Source organism: Pseudopipra pipra, chromosome 3 (genome assembly GCF_036250125.1).
Source record: "Pseudopipra pipra isolate bDixPip1 chromosome 3, bDixPip1.hap1, whole genome shotgun sequence".
Taxonomy (NCBI): domain Eukaryota; kingdom Metazoa; phylum Chordata; class Aves; order Passeriformes; family Pipridae; genus Pseudopipra; species Pseudopipra pipra.
In genome coordinates this window covers 94831634-94846870 of record NC_087551.1, presented here as the reverse complement: position 1 = coordinate 94846870, position 15237 = coordinate 94831634, and the positions used below count along the sequence as shown (strand labels likewise).

Sequence of the window (15237 nt, the reverse complement as noted above, 5' to 3'; positions counted from 1 at the left end):
CCTTCACGACAGTATATAAAAATGAGTCCATTTAACAATGTCCCCCCCGCATGTATGTCATATTTCGAGTGTAGTGCTATATTTCATGTCACTAAATGCTCATTCTGACCAAGAGAAGGAGGAATAAACACAAAACTAACTCTTGAGACAGACTTACAGAAGATCAGAAATGTGACTTTAAAAGTAAGATTCTTTTTCCTTGGTCCCTAGAAGAATTAAACTTCCAGATTATTTTAATATGGACCAATTTGAAAAGCAAGGTTTATATCCTAGAAAACATATAACTGTTTTGCTTAAACATATATATTTCTTAGGTTTTGACTCTGTGGATCAGGTTAGATTAATAAGAGAAAACACAGAACCTGCTTTTCTTTAATGAATTTTGGTTTTATTTATATAAAATATTACTAACCAGAATATTTAGTAATAATATATATTTAGTAAATATTTATTATAAAGATTTTTCTGATTAGACATTGAAAAAATATGAAAATAATTAAGACATTATTTCTGCTTAATTAAGGGTCATTAACTTAGTATAATATTGCTTTGTGTAAATATTTCTGCCTTATTACATGGTGTAAAAGAATAGTGGGCCAAAATGTTCCACTCTAGAATGCTGTGCTGTAAGGAAAATAAACTAAAATCCGTACAAAAGTCTCTTAATTCTGTTCTCATATTAGCCTCATAAATTTTGTTATGAAAACTCATAGAAGACCTATTAAAGATGATGTCCTGTTAAATGATACCTTTACAAAAGAAATTTAACTTGTAGAAACATAAGTAGGTAGCACAACTTTAACACATCATGGGCTTTATGTTTAACATAAATGATGCCTGCCTGTATGGGTCCAATTCATGTTATCTTTGACTTCCATTTCTTCACTAGGAGTTTCACAACCCTAGTTCTTGCTCTTAATTGCACCCAAAATTCATAAGAAGATTACTTCCCCAGTATGCAATAGGAAATTCCTGCTTGCATAGAAATGTCTTTTATTTGTAGTCGAAATGCTTCATGAAGAAAATTCAAAGTGTTTGCAAACTGTTTGAAATTTTCTAGACATTAGCATGTTCTATTTGCTCAACTACAGCTTTCCATTTGGTATGGAAAAGGTGAAATTTTGTTACCTTCTATTTCCAGATTCTTCTAGTAAGTTTATAACTATTCTCAGCAAGAGTTATGTTCATGTGGGTACAAGATAAAGCCACACTTTCATTTGGCTGAAGGTAGTCTTACCCTTTGTCTTCAGGGTGATCACTTTTGCTACATGAAGCCTCTGGCACATCCACTATGTATTCAGAAGTTTTGTGCAATTCATTATTAAAGTGGTAATATAAAGATAAATTCTTTTAGTCATTGTACTACTGTCAGCAAAATTCATCATCGCTTTCTTTGTTAGTGTGATGCTTTAATTTAGATATTAAAACCAGTTTGAAATAGAATTAATAATCATAAATAATATTCAGACATAAAGTTAAAGACTTGATTAACTATTACAAGCAGAATGGACATTTTGACTGAGGAACTTTTTACGTAGGTGCAGGGAAGGAAAGATAACTTATGTCTCCTTATATTTTCTCTTCTGTTCTCCCTTCCGTGCCCTTCCAACCTTGGAGGGGCTATCATAGGTCTTCATGATAATTCCTTAAAGTATCAGCTAAAGTAAGAATTTGGAATGGGCAGGTTTTCTTACTGACACTAAAGGTGAGATTTGCAGAAGCACTCAACCTTTATTAATCTCTGCTCTCATGGATGTCAGTGGTAAAACAAGGTCAGTAGAGTAATTATTTCACAGCTGAATGCTCATAGTAGATGAGAGTTGTCTTCTTTTTCCTTCTTTTTTCTTTCTTTTTTTTTTTTTTAAACTTCAAGCTCTCTAGAATTCCTACAGTTTGAAATATGCCTCTGAACTCTGCAGCCCCAGAGGGGCTGTTATCTATAAAATGTGCAAGGTCATCCACATGGAGATTTTTCTCCAGTCTGCTTCGGTTTTTTTAATGGTTTTTGTTTGGTTGGTTGGTTTTGGTTTTGAGGTTTTTTTGTGGGGGTGCCTCTGAGGAAAAAGATGATATGAGCCAGTGTAATTCACAATGCCATTCACAAAGGAATGCTGAAAGACAAAGGAGAAACCAAAGAATTATAACCTTGAAACTACATTTTACATTTATAGCAAAAAATATACCTCCTCTGTGGATAAAAAAAAGAACACATTTTTCACCCAAATGCAAATATTTGACAAAAGAAAAATTAAACCGTCATTGCATCATAGCAGAAAGGAAAGGTGAAGGTCAAAGGGCAATTTGCTTGAATGATGACCCTACTTGCTGAATTTCACTTTCCAGTCTAACAGATGATAAATCACACATCATAATTAAAAAAAAAATCAAAATTAACAACCTCATAAAATTAATGCTTTAAGAGGAAAGAAACTCAAATGGCATGAGCTATAGGGCTGAACAACTCAAAATGTTTAACCTTCACAAGATCTAGTATCCTTCCCACTGCTATAAAGTCTAATGATTTTCATTAACATATAATAAGTCAATAATGCTTTTCACCACAGTTACTCTAGATATATATATAAGAACTAAAGAAAAGGGACTATAATATGCTGTTTGTTCATTGTTATTCACATTTAATTTAGTATTTTATAATAAAGTGAATACTAGAATTGTCCAAAGTAGGGTTTTATATGAATCACTGCATTAGGATCCAAGCAGCATCCCTGTTCCCAGGCTGAGACTTCATAGAAGACAACCTCATTGTAATTTCACTGAAATGTTATAATGTGTAAGGGCTCCCCTGGTGGTCCCGAGGACTTCGCTGCCACTGTCTGAGCTTCGCTCGGCCCCGGCAGTTGAACCTCAGGATTAAAGGGTGGGCTCAGTTCAGCGCACAGTGTCTCATCTAAAAAATCCACTGCGCAGGCTCGAAAGGAAATGACCTTTCCCAAATCTTCGTTCGCGAAGACTGGCCATACTATACTATAATGTGTAGCAGTGAAAGAGAACAGTGTGTATATAGGTCTGCTTAAGCAATGTGGTAGTTTAGTCTGGGCCTTCCCTGGTGATCAGTTTGTAACCAAGGAAGTGACCAGACTACCCGGTATTCCCTATGATTTTTACGTAAGTCAGGGTATAAGAAGAAAGGAGGAGAGGTCTTTGCTCCTCTTGCCTTCCGGTGGTTTTGGAGGTGCAGGTTCCCTGCTGTTGAGTCTGTCGTGTTGGGGAGCAAGGCCTGGTAAGGCCTGGCCCACCTTGAGAGTCGGAGGTTGCCGGCGATCGTTCCAGCGTGACTTTCTGTTGCCCCAAGGAGAATAGTAAGATATTCTTTTGCTAATTCTTTTAGTTGCTAGATCTTGGGCTGTCGATCGTGTATATTTTATTTTGGTTTTGTTCTTTTTTTTTTCCTTCCCCCTCCCCTTTCCCTTTTCCTTTTGAAATTGTACATATATTTCACTTGTATATAAGTGTAATATAAGTGTAAATATATTTATATATATTGCTTTAGCTGCCTCTCTCTCTCTTCAGTTCTCTTGGATTTTTTTTCCTTTCCCTTGGTTTTGGGGGGAGCTCTTGTGGTGAGGTTTGGAGACTTGGCAGGGAGCCAGTCACCACCACAAACCACCACAAGCAATTAATATCTTTTGCATATTTTTGCAAGCAATCCTTGCTGGCAACAGAGAGAGTGGATTAAACAAATTTACTGATGACACCAAACTGTGTGGTGCAGTTGACGCAGTGGAGGAAGGGATGTTGTTGAGAGGGATCTTTACAGGCTTGAGAGGTGGACCACTGTGAACCTCATCAAGTTCAACAAGGCCAAATGCAAGGTCCTGCACCTGCATCATGGAAATCCCAAGCACAAATGTGGGCTGGATGGAGAATGCATTGAGAGTAGCCCAGAGGAGAAAGGCTTAGTAAAGTTGGTGGTCAAGAAGCTAAGTGCGTCCCGGCAATGTGCACTTGGAGCCCAGAAAGCCAGTCATATCCTGGGCTGCATCAAAAGCAGTATGGCCAGCAGGTGGATGAAGGTTTTTCTGCCCCTCTACTCTTTTCTGGTGGGACTCTACCTGAAATATTGTGTTTGGCTCTGGGGCTCCCAACAGAAGAAGGACATGGACCTGTTGAAGCTAGACCAGAGGAGGCCATGAAGATGATCAGAGGGCTGAAACATCTTTCCTATGAAGACAGGCTGAGAGAGATGGGTTTGCTTAGCCTGGAGAAGAGAGGGTTCTGGGAAAACCTGAGACCAGCCTTCCAACACCTAGAAGAGAGCTTAAGAGGGGCCGTTTTGATAAGATAGGGGGGAATGGCCTTAAACTGGAAGAAAAGATATTTTTATCCAATTAGACTTCTTAACTGTGTTATTATTAGGTATGAGGAAGAACTTGTTTGTTATGTGAGTGGTGAGGCAGCAGAATGGGTTGTCCAGCCAAATTGTGGATGCCCCATCCCTGGAAGCATGCAAGGCCAGGTTGAAGTGAGCTTTAAACAACCTGGTCTAGTGGAAGGTGTACCTGTCCATGGCAGGGGATTTGGAACTAAATGATCCTTAAGGTCCCTTCTAACCCAAACCATACCATTATTCTATGAAATATAACTTAGTTTAGGCATTTTGAGAGCTTTTGTTTAAAAAAATTTTGTTTACAAAAATAAGGCATAAATATGTAGAAGTTTCTGAAGCCTTTGACACTTCATGTCTATAGAATTTTACCCAGTTGCAGGAAGGATAGTGTGCAGATACTGCAGATAGCATCAAGAAAGCACCTTTGGAGAGAAAATGTCATGAGAGAGATCCACAAGTTAGAATTACAATTTCTTTTACAATGGTAGATTTAAGAGAGGTCATTTTCTAAGCATTACAGACCCAGAGACCTGGGATGTGATAATTCTTTATTGTTATCTGCCTCATAGAAACTAGATTTGGTGAAAAGAGGAGGAATTAAATATTGTGTCATGGGAATGAAAAAGGCCTAAGTTCACTGGTGAATGAAGAAGCAGTGTATATAGGTGTAAAGGGTGGATGTTAAAAATGTGTAAAAGCAGATGATTTTCTCTCCCATCCTGTGTCTCAGGGTCACTACCTGCGCAGAAAGGGCCATATTGACAGTCAGCTATCCCATGTGAAAAAGGTCTTCGTAAGCATCCTCTCCCAGCTTTGTGACACTGATATTGAATCAGCTGCTGAATGCACTCCAGCTTGCAATGAGGCAATCAGAATACTTGATCATCATGGCAGGAAAACAGAAGCTAGCTGATATTCCAGTAATCCTACATATCCATGGATAGGGAAGGACTGGCAGGGTAGGCACCATTAGCCAAAAAGTAAATGGACAGCTTAACACAATATTTTTATCTAGGAGAAAGAGGAGGCTGTTCTACCTCAGTGAAAGGCAATCAGATAAAAAAGTACAGTTATCATAGACTAGGTTGTTGTCCATAGCTCTGTCTTAGAAGTTAAATAAGCATAGACAGACTCTGTCTCTTAGCTGAATCTTAAATTGGCACTGAAGAATCCAAACCACATATTTTTAAAACTCTGAAAATAGCAGTAAGATTGTAGATGATCTGAAAAATGAGACTGAATGCCCAATTGCAACGAGTTGACTTATTTCCCCTGAACTGACTCCTATTTGACCAACTAGGAGGTGGTTTTCTGGCATTGTGGAATAAGTCTTGGTAAGTGATCCTTCTCCCAGGTCTGGAAAATAATATCAATGAACAAGGTGATGCATTAGCAGAGCCTGTCAGTGTGGTTACAAAGCAGACAAGGCTGAAGAGGTGTAATAGAATGCATCTTATCCCATTACTAAACTCCTGCTGATATAGCATAGTCTCAACAATCATGAGGCAATAACAGAATGAATACTTATTTTTATAAATCCTAAATGGAAAAATGAAGAAAATAATGAAAAAGCTCAAAGGACAGAGCATTATGGTAGCATAAAAAATACATGGAGAAGATTTAAACAGCAGTTTATTCTATGTCTGAAGCAGGTATGTGCAACAAAATAATAAAACTCAGCAGATAATATCATATCTCACAATAGCTAGCCCTGAAACACTTGATGTATTTAATAGTTTCTAGTCAACTCAAACAGATGAACTTAAACTGCAAAAGCATGTTACAGAAATTAGAACATCACTGTACTACATTAGAAAATGAAATGCACACAAGAGAAACCGTTTTTATCAGAGAATACAGAAGGAAGATTATATCATCAAAGTGTTTGTGACCGACCTAAAGCTGAAGAGCAACAAGGGACTGAGGAGAGGGAAGGAGAGAGGAAAGGAGACTGCTTGAGTGTCTGATAAGAAATTGCATCAGAAATAAGAGGAGGGAGTAAAACTCAAGAGAATCTAAAAATTGACAGTGAAAGATACTCAAAGGTGATAATATACTAGATCTTATTAGACAAGAAAGTCATCAATCCCAGGCTGAAGTTCTGCTATTTACAACAGATGCTTGAACAGTATTATAAATTAAAACAATTTTGCAGTCTTTAGCAACCTCTTTTAATAAATATATTTGGCAGCATAATCAAATGAAGAAAACATTCAGTATAGATTTATTTACTCACCTTCACCTTTTATTTCCTAAAATGAAAATTCTTTTTTTGCTATTAAAATATTTTTCTCTAAATGTTCAGAGATATGAGTGACAATGTTTACTTTTCCTTATTTTGGAGTAGAGCTTCTTTTCCTTAGAGCAAAAATAGAAGATCAGAAACAATATTTTTAAGAAAACAGGTACTGGAGAAGTTGTTCTATATGAACAATTTTCTTTTTTAATAAATAAATACAGTCATCCTGCATAAGGGAAGAGCTACCATTTCTTAATCTCATTAAAATCAGTAAGAACTCATTTTTTAAATAAAATTGGAGCAGATTTGAAAATCTATTCTTCCATCAAAAGAAATTTTTACTAGACTTTTTAAGAAGTCATTTGCAACAAACTCTCATTATGTTAATAGTAGTTAGCTATTTAGATAATTTGGAATGATACGAGGCAAAAATGTTTGTAATTTATTCCATAAATATAGTTAAGGGGTTGATCCACAGACTTTTGAAAATATGATATAGAAAATTCCATGCTGCTGTACCTGACTCAAGAAAGGAAACTCAGGTATTTTTAAAATCCTGCATTATAGTGCAAAGCTATTAAGAACCTAGGAAAATATATGATACATATGAAATTTCATAATTGTTTACAAGAAATCAGTCAATGCTCCTCTATTATATAGCTTGGCCATGTCATCCATAAATGGGTAGTAGTTTCCTGAGAACGAACTTACAGGAAAATTTCAGATTCTTAGCAGATGTCTTAAATCAGTTAAGATGCTCACTTTAATTATATTGTTTCATTTGTTCCATAGAATAGGATTATTGAATTTTGTATTTAAAAAAAGAAAGGTTTAAAAAGGCAACCTGCATCTGAGATGAAACATATCGGTAAAAACATTTCATGATTTAAACACAATTATTTACTTGGATATGACAGCTGAGATGAATGAGTAAATTCATATTTTGTGAAGTCCAAACAAGCTCAGGTGTGAAGTAGATACTTGCCTAATTTGATATCACAGCACTTAGTTTTCGTTTATATGGCCAAAAGAAGGAAGCTGAACATTTTAGTATTTGACCAGTGAAAAGCTAGTTGTTGTGAGACTTCTGTATTTTCAGGGTAACTCACAGACTTCTTAATGACATAAATCCTGACACAGGATTTAGATTTAGATTTGTATGTAAGTTCACCTGTGAAGAAGAGAATGGTAAGAAGAGAAAAAAATAAGAATCAGAGAAGAAAATAAAAAAAAAATAATCAGAGATTAAAATAGGAAAGAAACAACTATTAAGCAGCCCATCTCATTGTTTTCTTACCTAGACATTAGTTTTTAAATAGTGTCAGACACACAGTCACATAGCCATATAACAAAAGTGCCTACCCCAAACTCTGTTATGAGTTCTAGACCATAAAACAAGTCTTAAAGATACAGAATAGAGATACAGATCAGAAATGTCCTATGCCTGGAACTTCTTTACCGTCAGCTGTATGCATTTTCCCTCGTGTCTGGGCCTTTAAGTTCATGCATGAATAGAGCTGAATAGAGCTGAGTGAATAGAGCTGAGTTTCAGTGCTTGGCTCTGAAACTGGAAGTTTGAGTTGGAGTCATACAAGTATTTAAATGCTAAATTTAGAAGCCACTTTACTGTGCCAGGTTACAGGTTAAGAAAGGAATGAGTGAATGTGATTTGATAAGGGAAGGTAGACCAGAGAACAAATTGTTAAATACTGTTTGTGAAAATGAAAGATCTCAGCACTGTTGAGTACGCTGTTGAATATCCTGTAACATCTGTATTTTTTAGAGTAATTATATTAGAGCCAGTGCAGAGTAATTACATGAATTTTTTTTGTTGTTGTGACTACACACTACAATACAAGTGCTGCTTTTCAGTAGAATGTGGATGGTACAGTTCTTAAAAATTAACTAAAATGTGTAAAAGTATATGGTGAGAGGAAGTGACTAGTACAGTTCAGTAAATAATTTGTACGTAAAAATTTCTTTATAACACTTGAAAATTCATTTAGTCTCATTTACATTCAGTTTCAAGATCTATTCAATCACACAGTCACAAAGCACGGTGAAAAAATCATATTGTTCATACACAATAGCAGGAAAGGGTATACCATTTGTAGGAGCAGAAGGAACAAGTGCATTGTAGAGGGAAAATGAATTTGCTTATACAAAAGTGTGGGGGTTTTTCTCCGTTTGAATTACAGATCCCTTTTTATATATAGTTTGTCGTGTGAGATTTCTCTATCTCACAAATTATGAATGTCTTAATATCATTCTGTGTTCTCAATAGGATATGAAGGAAAATAAGATAATTAATAGATTCTTCAGTTATTTCAGATAAATCTATTTCTCTTACTATAAATTACTAAAAATGTCTTGACTATCAAATTTTGTGATAAGTAAGATCCTGTCTGTTGTCTTTCCCAGCAAATACCATACTGTGTTGTATATACGTGGAAAGAAAAGAATAATTTTTTTATTTTTTTATTTTTTATGATTTTTTGGTGCTCTTTGAGCATCTTCTTATAGATGGTCCCCTGTGTTCTGGCCAGAATTTATTATCATAAACAACAGAATATTTGATAGGATTCAAGGCAGAAAATAATTTGCTTACCTTCCTTCCTGCGTGATGAGTTGTTCTCCAAGACTGAATATTAATTCAATTTTCTTCCATTTAAATTTATCAGCAGAGTACATCTGAAATATTTCACATTGCAAGCAGATTCGTCTTAATTTTCTTGTTTTAAAATTCTGTTCTAATAAACTTAAACATATGGAAAGAATATAATTGTATCTTCATTGTAACTTGAAGTAACAATCTAATATGCATAATAACAATCATAAGATTCAAGATATCATTTTTTCAGTCATCTTTTTGTGAATAATTCATAGATATAAAAACAAGGAAATCCAATAAAAAAGAAAGATTCATTCTATTGATCGGTTTACATACTAGAACAAATTTCATTTGTATTTGTTTATAGAATTGCTAACAATTTATCGCATATCTCATAGCGATTGAGCTTTTTATAGCGTAGAAAGGACATTCCAGAGTATAGTGGAAAGTATGCTAGATGTGTGTTATACATACCAGATTTTAATTTAAAAACAAAACAAAACAAAACAGTACAATGCCTATGAGGGTTTTTAAAAATTAATCCAAGCAGGTAAAAATATAGACTAGTGTCTCCTAAAACAGAGAGGAATACAAAACCAAGCAAACCAAAACCACAAATAAACAAACAACCTCCAAACAAAACCTTCTTGAGTCTAGTTGTCTTCACAGAATTATAGAATCATGGAATAGTTTGGGTTGGAAGGGACCTTTAAAGGTCTTCTAGTCCACCTCCCCCTACAATGAGCAGGGACGTCTTCAACCTGAACAGTTTTCTCAGAGCCTCATCCAACCTGACATTGACTATTTCCAGGGGTGGGGCATCTGCCATCTCTCTTGGCAACCTGTTCCAGTGCTTCACCACATTCATCATAAAAAATTTCTTCCTTATATCTAGTCTGAATCTACCCCTTTTTAGGTAAAAACCATTACCCCTTGTCCTATTACTAGAGGTCCTCCTAAAAATTCTGTTCCCACCTTTCTTATAATTGCCCTTTAACTATTGGAAGGTTGCAACAGTCTTCCTGAAGCCTTCTTTTCTCCAGGCTGAACAACCCCAACTCTCTCAGTCTGTCTTCAAAAGAGAGGTGTTCTATCCCTCTGATAACATTTTAGGGCCCTCCTCTTGACCTGCTCCGACAGGTCCATGTCTTTCTCATACTAAGGATTTCAGAGCTTATTCCACTTAATCACAGCTGAAAGGTCATCATGACATATTTAACATGGGTTTCTACAGCACATCTTTTTTTGATTCCTCAGTCTTTTCATCTTAGTCACTAGCAATGATTTCTTAAAATATATAATTTTAAAGAATAGGTTTGGATATTGCAAGAGGGTGGTGTCTTTTGTTTGAATTGATTATATTTAGCAATCAAAACAAAACAATAAGGACAAATACTGCACAAACTTTAAAGAATTATATAAGAGGATGCTTCTATCTATTTTTACAAAATAAAGATAGAATTGTTAAAAAAATCACTGACTAAGCAATTTCTTGTTGCTAAATGAGATACTCTTTCTGATTCTGTTCTTCATGGAGCAGTGTGGGATTCTAGACATTTGTGATGTAAGTATTTGCACCATCTTCATAGTTAGGATAATATTTTAATGTTCTGTAATTGACAGGGATCACTCTATAGTTTATACAGATCACGTTTTTTTATTAACACTGATTTAGTAAATGAAATGTTTGCACTGAGAGGTCCAAACATAAAATAGCTATGGGGTGTAATTTAGATTTCTGTCACTTGGTGCATTCACTATACTGAGGAAGAGCTTTCAGATAAAGCGATCTTTAGTCTATCAGAAAGAAATACGAAAAGATCCAGTAACCGGAGCTAAAGCACAATGATTTCCAACAACAATGATTTCCAACATTTCCAATGTTCTTTAGAAATATTACTGGAGCAATCAATTACTGAAACCATTACAGGAACATTTAATACAGGTGTGTGTGATCAGAGATCTGCTGTGAGCTAAAGCCTATATACAAAGCATGTGACGAGAAAGATTAATCAGAAGGCAAGATATTCTAGCTATAAAAAGCTGACTTCAAATTCTTGGATTGCTCCTAACTCTTATTGTCATTTTTGCAAAAGCCCTTCGGTTCCACTGGTAAAAGAGGTTTTTATACTATTCTTTTGGTCTTCTTAGAAAACACAAAAAATGGCTAATTTAAATTAGAAAAATGAAATCTGTAAAACGAATATGTAAATGAAATAAACTTGAACAAATTAAAATAATGCAGACAAAACCATTCTAAGTCCTCTCTGTAGGAAAATAAGAATAAACGAGACATAGAGGTGGTTTAGAAGCTAAGTGGATAATAAGTATGAAAGGAAACAAATGAGGCTGCTAAAACAAGTTATCATTTAGCAGTCTGTTTGTGTACCTTTGTGTATGAGAGGCAGATAAACACCAGGAGAACTTGACTAGCATATTTTAAAATTTCCATCTACTGAAGTCTGACAACAAGAGAAGGGATTGTGTATTAGGAATATCCATCTTTCCATTTCCTATGTATTTTAGCAAGATACAGGACTCTGGGAGGACAGGGAGTAAGATGTAGAAAGGTTTTATATCTCTTTAAATACATCCTCCCATCCCATATATTAGCTGGGGATGTGCTTAACTGGGAGCATAGCACAACAAATACAGGTGTTCTAAGTAACTCTGAGCTGTGCAACTGTCTGTAACCAGCACAAGAAAGAACAACATAAAATAAAAATGGATCTCAGTGCCTTAAATTGTTTTATGAGAGGTACTGACTCCCCAAAAAATCTGTAGTTCTATGGGCAAATTGTAGCTTAAAATGACCATTTCCTGCCATGCTGATGGTCTCTTCCTTCATGTGTCATTTGTACCTCTGAGGGTCATAATGAATGAATGCAGTGAAAGTCTATAATATGACAATATTGCTTATAAGACTTTATGATCAATTAAGCTGTTGTCATTGCAATTATAAAATGGACAGCTGTCTAAGCTGCTGTTGCAAGCTAATGTCTGAGATTGCTTTTCATTTTAGACCTAGTAAAACATCCTTTTTTGTCCTGAAACTCTTTATTCTTTGCCAGAAGATATAGTTTAATCGAACACACAAGAACATATTTTAAAAATATAGAGTTGTTGCACAAACGTTTCTATCTTTGAAGTGCAAGAGCACTTGGTTTGTCTGTAAAATCATGTATATTTTTAAAAATATCTCAAGTTTCAAGTCAAACTGAAAGTGGATGTAAGCACTAATTATTTACATTAATTCAGTATGTAATGATGGTACCAAGGAAAGTCGAGGCTGCAGTTAAATTGTGGAGAACAATGAAAGAAAGTTAAGGTATAAATGTAAATTGTTCTGGCACTAGAAAAGTATGGAAGATTGATCTGTTGATTAAGCTGAGGCAACCATTCAAGCAGCAATTATAGAGAATAGGAAGGAATAATGCATGCTTCATTGCACAGTCTAGACCCTGGTAAAATTTCAAAGTCATTTGTCGCTTCTCCAAATCAGACAAGTGTGCACCCTGCCAAGAGCATTACTTAGATGAAAATTACTCAAGGACTTGTGAGTCATCCTTTTTTCACCAGTGCTGCAGTCACAATACACTTTTTTGTGGACTTTCCCTCTATAAAAGCTTGTGTTCTTAGACGGGTTATAAATATTGTATCCAATTCAGCTCCAGCATAAATATGGAACACCATCAGAACATGAATGAAAAGATATATATATGCCAAATAATATTTTAATTGACATAACAAAATGATAAATAAATAGTTGATAATGATACACATGATATAAAATTTGATTAATAGAAACTCATAATATAGTTAGTTCTATTCAATATGATAAACTGTGATACTTAAAACAGCTCTTTAAATGTAAAATAATTATTTAAATTCATATTTCCTGTAAATGACACATGACAATAAATTCATATTAATAAACTATAATAGAATCATAGAATCATAGAATACACTGAGTTAGAAGGGACCCATCAGGACCACTGAGTCCAACTCCTGGTCCTGTGCAGGACACCCCAAGAATCATACCATGTGCCTGAGAGCATTGTCCACATTCTTCTTGAACTCTCCCAGAGTTAGTGCTGTGACCACTTCCCTGGGGAGCCTTTTCCAGCACCCAACCACCCTCTGAATGAAAAACTTTTTCCTGATATCCAACCTAAATCTCCCCTGAATTAGCTTTATGCCATTTCCTCGAGTTCTGTCACTGGTCATGGGAGTGAAGAGATCAGTACCTACCTCTCTGCTTCCCCTTGTGAGGATGTTGAAGTCTCCTCCAGGCTGAATAGAAAAGGTGAGATCAGCTGCTCCTCATATGCCTTCCCTTCCACCATCCTTGTTGCCCTCCTTTGGATGCTCTCTAAGAACTTGATGTCTTTTTTATCTTACGATGCCCCAAACTGCACACAATATTCAAGGTGAGGCTGTACCAGTGCAGAGCAGAGCGGGACTATCCCCTCCCTCCACCGGCTAGCAATACTTTGCCTGATGCCCACCAGGACACAGTTGGCCCTCCTGGCTGCCAGGGCACTGCTGACATATTCAAATTGCTGTTTACCAGGATCCCCATGTCCCTTTCTGCAGTGCTGCTCTCCAGCCTGTCATTCCCTAGTCTATAGGCACAACTAGAGTTGCCCCATCCCAAGTACAGAATCTGGCACTTGCCTTTGTTAAATTTCATACAGTTGGTGATTGCCTATCTCTCTGATTTGTCCAGGTCTCTCTGCAGGGCCTCTCTGCCTTCAGGGGAGTCAACAGCTCCTCTAAATTTAGTGTTGTTGACAAATTTACTTAGCATTCCTTCAAGTCCTGCATCCAAGTCATTAATGAACACCTTGAGGAGCACTGGGCTGAGGATGGAGACCTGTGGAACCCTCTAGGGACTAGACGCCAGTCTGTTACTCCATTTGCTATAATTATTTGTGCCTGACCTGTGAGCCAGTTGCTCACCCCTCATGTGAGATTGCTATCCAGCTGTACGCTGGACATTTGTCCAGAAGGATCCTGTGAGAGACAGTATCAAAAGTTCTCCGGTAGTCAGAAAAAACTATATCTATTCGCTTTTCGAGATCCACTAGGTGGATTATCCTGTTGAAGAAGGAAATCAGGTTTGACAAGTGGGATTTTCCCCTCATGAAGCTCTGCTGACTGTTTTAATTGACTGCTGCATTGTCCTTCAGGTGTTTTTCAATACATTCCAGAATAATCTTCTCCATGATTTTATCAGGCACTGAAGTGAGACTTATAGGCCTGTAGTTTCTGGGGTCCTCCTTTTTGCCCTTCTTGAAAATTGGGACAACATTGACTAGCTTCCAGTCAGCAGGGACCACTCCAGATTCCCAAGACTGCTCAAAAATCATTGAGAGAGGCTTTGTGATGACATCACCTAGCTCTTTTAGGATTCTGGGATGAATCCCATCAGGTCCCATAGATTTGTAGGGATCCAGCTGGAGCAGTAAATCCAGCACAATTTCAGGGTCAACTGGGAGCTGATAATTCTTACAGTCATGGTCCTCCAGCTCAGGGCTGAGACCCCGTTGATCTGCCATCCATGTTAAAGACAGAGGCATTAAACACCTATGCTTTGTCTCTGTCCCTGTTTGTGAGGTGACCATCCTCATCGTGCAATGGGCTGATGCTATTTCTGCACTTCCTTTTGCCATTAATATATTTGAAAAAATTCTTATTGTCCCCCAAATTTCTGGCCTGCTTCAACTCCAGTTGAGCTTTGGCTGCACAAATTTTCTCCCTACAGTTGCAAGCGGCATGTCTGTATTCTTCCCATGTCACTTGACTTTGCTTCCACTGGGCATACCCCTTCCTTTTTTGCCTTATTTCCAAAAGAAGATCCCAGCTCAGCCAAGCCAGCCTTCTGCCTTGTCTGCTTGACTTCTGACATTTGGGAATTGCCTACTCCTGTGACTCTAGGAGGTGATGTTTGAAAAGTGACCAGCACTGATAGACTCCAGTACCTGCAAAAACATTTTCCCGGGGGACCTTACTTATTAATTCTCTGAGCAGCCTGAA

The 15237-nt window shown here is 36.6% G+C and overlaps 1 long non-coding RNA gene across 1 annotated transcript; it reads right to left on the bottom strand.

Moving 5' to 3' along the window:
- Positions 1-485: 485 nt before the first annotated feature.
- Positions 486-14552, bottom strand: LOC135412041 (uncharacterized). Its single transcript, XR_010429471.1, has 3 exons — positions 13450-14552; positions 9196-9278; positions 486-2111 (listed from the first exon to the last, which is right to left on the bottom strand). It is a non-coding gene; the product is annotated as an uncharacterized LOC135412041 (long non-coding RNA).
- Between the last annotated feature and the right edge of the window lie 685 nt (positions 14553-15237).